Source organism: Triticum dicoccoides, chromosome 7B (genome assembly GCF_002162155.2).
Source record: "Triticum dicoccoides isolate Atlit2015 ecotype Zavitan chromosome 7B, WEW_v2.0, whole genome shotgun sequence".
NCBI lineage: Eukaryota > Viridiplantae > Streptophyta > Magnoliopsida > Poales > Poaceae > Triticum > Triticum dicoccoides.
In genome coordinates, this window is record NC_041393.1 from 649,023,944 (window position 1) to 649,030,895 (window position 6,952).

The window sequence follows — 6,952 nt, forward strand, 5'->3', positions numbered from 1 at the left end:
AGTCGGGCGTCTTAGCGACACCGCATAAAGGGCTTTAAAAGAAATGCCACAGTCGGGCGTCTTAGCGACACCGCATAAAGGGATTTAAAAGAAATGCCACAGTCGGGCGTCTTAGCGACACCGCATAAAGGGCTTTAAAAGAAATGCCACAGTCGGGCGTCTAAGCGACACCACATAAAGGGCTGTTAAAGAAATGCCACAGTCGGGCGTCTTAGCGACACCACATAAAGGGCTTTAAAAGAAAACATAGTGAATATCCAGGAGGTAGAACCATCCCAGGGATATTCGATAATACCAATAATGTCACGGGTTAGTCCACAACAAAGATAATAATCATAATTATCACAAGTCACAAGTCGTGATTCCAGTTCTGGTTTAACAGTTTCACCTCCGAAGACCGACACTTGACCCATCCCAGACTGTAGTCCTTAACCATGGACACGGCTATTCGAATAGGTTTAATCTCTGCAGAGGGTGTACTCTTCACCCACGAGTAATGGATTCCTTTAGTCCATCGGGACTAATTCCGTCTACGGTCTTTTTGTTGAAAACACACCTAACTTGCACACACCAGCTTAACTCACACGTGTCTGGAATCACCCACGACACCTGTCAAGCAAACTCTAAGTGGGGAGGCTACAACCTCGCGTAGCATGGGATCAAATTTATATTGCGCGCTCTAAGGGGTGGCCTCCCCTCTCGGTCTCAACCGGAAACACCCGTGACCCCGGACCAGGTGGCCTGCCTACCCGCTACAACCGGTATCTTCCACCCTGGCCTCTCTGTACGGTGTGTGCTAGAAAGAGGTTGACAACTTACTGAACCATACTCTACTTGTTGTAGAGACGAGTGGTAGTACGAAACAAGTATGGGGTTTACTGGAACAAGACTCGATCTAGGATCGACTCAGGAGGTTTAAGTATTCCCTGCATGATTAGCATAACGAATAAATTTCATCCAACAGACAGAGTCACCACTCATCATACCCCTCATGCTATGCCGGGCACACTCGTCTCGACGAGGAACTAGGGACAAGCTCGGGTCTACCCAAGACAGAGACTTTCCCGTTTTCCTTCCGGTAGGCACGAAAGGCATACGAGGATGATCACTATCACAAGCATGTCCATTTCCAACAGCAAGGAAATTTTCAATAAGCATTCATGCAAATGATCACATCACCACATAAAATAACGAGTTCTACGTATTGAGGTGGTGTCATGATCGTGTCAAACAATGCATGAAAAATATTATGCCAGGGTTCAGGATGCTTGCCTTCAGGTCATGGGAAGGCAGGGTGCATTCCAAAACATCTTGAAATCTTCAAAAATCCTATTAAAAGAATATATATGAATTAACACACAAAATCAAAACAGCACAAAAAGTTGTTTTGAAAAATTTCCAAATAAATCTTAAAATAAATTAGACAATATTTGAGAAAGGTAGGAAAAAGAATTAATTTATTTGGAGTTGTATTTGATAAGATATAGCCGGTCGAAGTTTGGTCAAAATCTGTTATTTAAATAAAACAGAAAAGAAAACGTTTCGAAAATATACGTACACGTCGAAGGCGTAATCTGGAAATGCGCTTCCACTTAAACCCACGTGGACTGGGCGGGGTCACTGACAGTGGGTCCAGGGGGCCCACTGGTCAGGTTTGACCAGTCCATCCCTCCCTCCTCTTCCCTCGCCCGAACGGAGGCGGGGCGACGGCGATCAACACCGGCGAACGGCTGCTCCCCGCGGGCTCCAGAGAGTCGAGATGGATCCGCAAGACCGGGGCGGTCCTCCCGGTGGTCGTTGGGTCGGCGGGGGTGGAGGGAGTCGCCGACGGTGAGCTTCGCGGCGGAGGAGGCCTCGGAAGCAAAGTGGTTTTGGGGCTGCGGTGGTTCCCGATCAAAATCGAGTAGGGGGAAAGGTTCACGGGAGGAAAATAGGGCTTCTGGTGGAGAGAGTGGAGAGGGGGAGACCCTGGTGGTGCCGGAGTGGCTGGGGCAGTGGCGGCGGCAGGAGTTGCCGGAGACGGGGAAGAGAACCTCCCCGGGTCGATTACGAGCTAGTGAAGCGCCATAGTGGTGGCCTGAGTTTGCCTGTGTGCGGGAACGGGCTCGGGGCTTCCTTAAATAGGTGAGTCGAGGCGGTTCGGCGGCGACCGCGGATAAGGTCGCCGGCGACCGTCTTCTGTAGCTGCAGGGCATCATGGCGAGGCTGGGGATGGCGGTAGGAGCTAGCGGACGAGCGGCTACTGCTCCAAGGGCGAGCTGGCGAGCGGAGATGGCTTAGGCGGCGCTGGCTAGCGCAGGAGCTGTCGGGCGGCGGTGGCGGCTAGCTGCTGGCCTGCCGGAGATGTGGCGAGAGCTGCGGGGCTCGTGGGGTGCAGCAGGGGACACGGCGTGCTGGCTGCGGTCGGTCACGGACTGGAGTGAGTGCGGGGCGTGACGCGGCGGCTCGGGCGCACGTGCGTGCCAAACGCACGCTCTGGGCGCGCCCAGAGCATGCATGGGACGTGCTCGACGAAATGCCAGGGCAGCCTAGGGGTCGCGGTTGAGGCTAGCAAGAAACAGGGCTAGTCTAGGGTTAGCAAGGGAATCAAGGGGCATGGTGGATAGGTCAGGGGCTCAAGTTCACAATGTAAACTTGAAATCATGCCAAATCTGGCTATGCACTCAGGGTATTTGACAAAATGCCAAAGGCACCTAGGCAGTTCTTGGAGTGGCCAAATCTCCCAGAGTGGGGTCTCTTTAGAAGAAAGAGGGGGTGGTGAAGTTAGTTTGCAAAAAGGAGAAACTTGCTAGTGCAAGTTTTGCAAAACTACAATTCTGGACAGGGAGAAAATGGCATCATTACATGGACCAAAAGTGTTCCAAAGAATGCATGCTCCTGGACTTAGGGGTTTTGTAGGGTTGACTATAAGCATGAGAAAGCACAAGGTCACTTGAGCAAGAATGAATGGGGTTGCAGTAGAAAACACAAGTCTGGTCCAGAATGAAAAATAGGTTGATTCACTCAATTTTTTCAAAGAACAACACTATGTTTTTGCATAAAGCTGGATGGCATGCTACGACTGACATCCCATAATCTTGGTGGAGGCTCTAGGGAAATATTTAATTAGGCTATAGTGCAAAAGTGTCCACTGGACCAGATATGAAAAACAGATGTAAAACTCAAAATATGCAATGAAATAAATATATTATTGCACAAAAGTGATTTAGAGACATCACATGACATCTCCAAATTTTGGTTGGATTTTTAGTTAAATTTATCAACTGGTTGTAGTTCAAAAAGAGCTCCAAAACTTAAAATAGGTCATTTTAATGAATAAAGCTCAGGGTGAAATAATTTAATAAATAAATCTACTGATTAAGAAATTGTTTTAATGAGAGAGCATAGAAGTTCAAAAATGTTTGGAAGGATCCACTTGGGTAGATACTCATTAATATTAAAAGAAAGGTTCTGAAATCAATAGAAATATTCTTGCAGGCAAAAAATTTAAACTCTTGGCAAAATTTTATTATCAAAAATTTGGTTAAATTTTTGGGGTGTTACAATTAGGCATAGGAGTTCCCGTAGATGTAAGAGAAATGAAACATAGATATTCAATTACATGAAGAAATACTCTTATCATCAGTAATCGAAAAGGGATATTCTTATGCAAATGTATTAGGCAGATGTGCTGAGGTTGTCACGATATATAAGAGTACCAGAATCACATAAAGTTGATCTCAAAGTAATGTACTCCATACAACTTTAGGCCGAAACTAATGTACAAATATATACTTTTATTCTTGCAAAGTACTCCCTGCGATCCATTTTGTTCCATATTAACAGTCAATAACTTGGTACAAAGTTGTACTAAATCAATGACACTTAATATGAAATAGAGGGTAGTAAAACAAAAGATGTGGAAAACATGGATGCAACCAGTAAATAAATAAATGGACAAACAATCAGAATTTGCACAAGATATACATTTGTTAACAATGTATGGTTACCTCAGACGAAAATACCCTCCGGACGACGTCCACTCCCCCGTGAGCTATGTCGCAAGCGCGCTCCCGTGATTTGGTGAGCTCTCGCTCCCTCTCTCGATCTCCCAGTCACCAGACCCACTTCGCCTTCGCCGTGACGTGGCTGGGCGCCTCTCGTCCACCGTCGGTTCGGAGATCTGCCTACTGATCGAGGCACCGAAATTGTGCTTGTTTCATCTGTGCGCGGCCGTGTGGGTGACTGGGTGTTGTGGGTTACAGCATGGTTTTGGCATTCATGTGAGCAAAGCGAGGATAGAGACAACTTTTGCGATTGTTATGGTAGACGAGACAGTGGTCGATTCATAGTGATCGTCCTGAATTTGCGAGTTCACGCAACAGTTTTTGTTCTCAACTTGAGAAACATGTTGTTCTTAGTGGGACCCCTGTGCAATTTCCTTGTCTTTCCCCGGAATGAAGCGTAGAAACTGGTCTGATAGGGAACCGCTTGATTGTTGGGTGTTGGCTTGCGATGGTGCATGCGTCAACTTGCTTGACAGGTACAACATTGAGCCGAACCCATATAACCTGGAGGAGTGATGATATTTTTATTTGTTTGATTTCACCCAAAAGTATGAAGAAAAATCATCATGGAGCCATGATAATCAAATATTCATCATCAATTCCGAGACAATCTAATTTGTTGGGGAAAAGGAAATTTGTGTGTAGCATGCAAGATTACCGGAGTAGTTAGATTTTTTGTTGCTAGCAACAATCTAAATCAATGATGAGATGATCGCAAAGATTAAGAATGTGATGGGGGAGTGCAGAGTACATATCATGAACCAATGCCAATAGTCTTTACACTTTTTGACACATCCAAGAAGTGATCAGATTATATATCCCGTCGTCCTTGAATTTTTTCGACACAAGCAAGAAGTGATCAGATTATCTGTTCACCTTTACGATATTAGCAATCTAAGCCTGAGAGCATTTATCAAATATAGTTTCCATATGCTTTTCTAAATAAACCAAGTAGGATTCTTAAGCCCAGATGTTGTTTGAAAACAAATGTACTGCATCAGTCAAAGATACTAATGTTCCAAACATCCCAGATGACATGATAAAAAGAAAGATTAAACATGGAAACGAAATAATTGATATTCATTCTAGAAATGTGTATATTATCACAGAGAGCAGAAATCATAAAACTGAAGATCACGATCACAACATACTACGTATAATCACAACATACCATCATTCCTTATCTGACTCCAATATTCTTGCAAACGAGCAAAATAAGGGAACTCATAGTGAACAGAAATAAGGTACGAAAATCTCTCATTCGTCTATATGATCAGGTAATGTCTGTATGTACTGAGTGATCTTGAGCGTGGTGGCAGGCTGTCCAAGCAACAACGGCGATCTCCCACACTCCGGTTCGTAGCCTCTCCTGGTGGCTTACTCTACTACTGCATGCATCCCATCATCGAATATTGTACGACTCGAATCAGCATATGTTTGGATTCTTTTATCAGAAACATATGTAGTAATTAGTACGCTTGAGGCCTTCACATGTAAAACCAAACCATGCATACATGGTTATCTCCTTTATTCTCTAAATATCTTACAAAGCCAACTAAAATGATATTCAAATAATTCATTTGTAAAACACAAAGAGCTGGAAGATATACTTAGGTTACCTATAATGGAGAAAACATCGAACATGCATAGTAAGTCTTGACTGGGATCATGCCACTTCAGATCAAATTTATGCATTTCAACTTCTGTGTCCTGATGAGATAACACTCAAGCAAGAAAGTTAGCAATAGAATGGCAAGAAATTGACTAAAAGGATTGTTTATATTGTATACTCCCTCGTTCCTAAATATAAGACCTTTTAGAGATTTCAATATGAACTACATACGGAGTGAAATGAGTGAATCTACACTCTAAAATATGTCTATATACATCCGTATGTAGTTATTATTGAAATATCTAAAAGGTTTTATATTTAAGAACTGAGGGAGTAACAAATTTGACAGATCAAAAATAATGAGGTGATTAAACAATAGGGGAAAACAACTCAATTTATAGATTGCCTGCTGCAGTGAATATATATTACCTCCATCCCAAAAAGCTTATCTTAGATTTATCTAGATACGGATGTATATATCACAAAAATGTGTCTAGATACATCTGTATTTAGACAAATCTAAGACAAGCTTTTTTTGGACAGAGGAAGTAGGTTTTTGTAGTAGCCTACAAGGCTACAACCCATGACGACTATTGCTTTTCTCTTTGTATTGTTTGAATTCAGTGCAGATACTCTTTAATTAATCTCTTGCTTGTTGTCCAGTTTATCTCGTAATTTCAGGGTAAGCTCTAGTAATTCCAGTTCATCTAGAACTGCTCAACTAATCTATTGCTTATTTTGAATACTAACACTTTCTGTATTGCTTACCTGCACTGCAACCTAGTACTACAAGCCTGAGAAGCAGATCGGCTACTCGGAATAAACAAAGCAGAGCGTGTACATATTTGCGCAGACACCAACATGTTCCGATCACCCAAGCCTGTCGGCACAGCATCTCAAGCCCTGCGCGATTTACAAACATCCATAAACTTCTATCAATAGCAAGAATCAAACCGCAAAATCTGGACGAAAAAAAACTGCAGATAGGGAAGGGGAGCAGGCTGCTCGTTGCTCACCTTGTTGCAGTTGGCTCACGTAGCTTGAGGAGAGAACGGCTGCAGACTTGGGAGAAGGACAACTGTGAGATGGTCAATGGATAAAGAGGCAGCCGGGGATGTGACACCCGTGCCGGCACGCGATGCGGTCATCGACCATGGCCTTCCCCCAGGCCATCGCTCCATCTGGTCAAACTGACTGGATCTGATCCTCCTGCTCGTCTTCTTGATCTGTAATCTCCGCAGCGCAGCCGCTCGAGGACGTCGTATGTGATCTCGGCGGCGCAGAGGTCGGGAGG

General features: G+C 44.2%; 1 long non-coding RNA gene across 1 annotated transcript; it reads right to left on the reverse strand.

Annotated features, from left to right (window-relative positions):
* Positions 1 to 5,166: 5,166 nt before the first annotated feature.
* LOC119342066 lies at positions 5,167 to 6,936 on the reverse strand. The gene is made up of 3 exons (XR_005165368.1): positions 6,675 to 6,936; positions 5,666 to 6,561; positions 5,167 to 5,434 (listed from the first exon to the last, which is right to left on the reverse strand). It is a non-coding gene; the product is annotated as an uncharacterized LOC119342066 (long non-coding RNA).
* Positions 6,937 to 6,952: the final 16 nt, after the last annotated feature.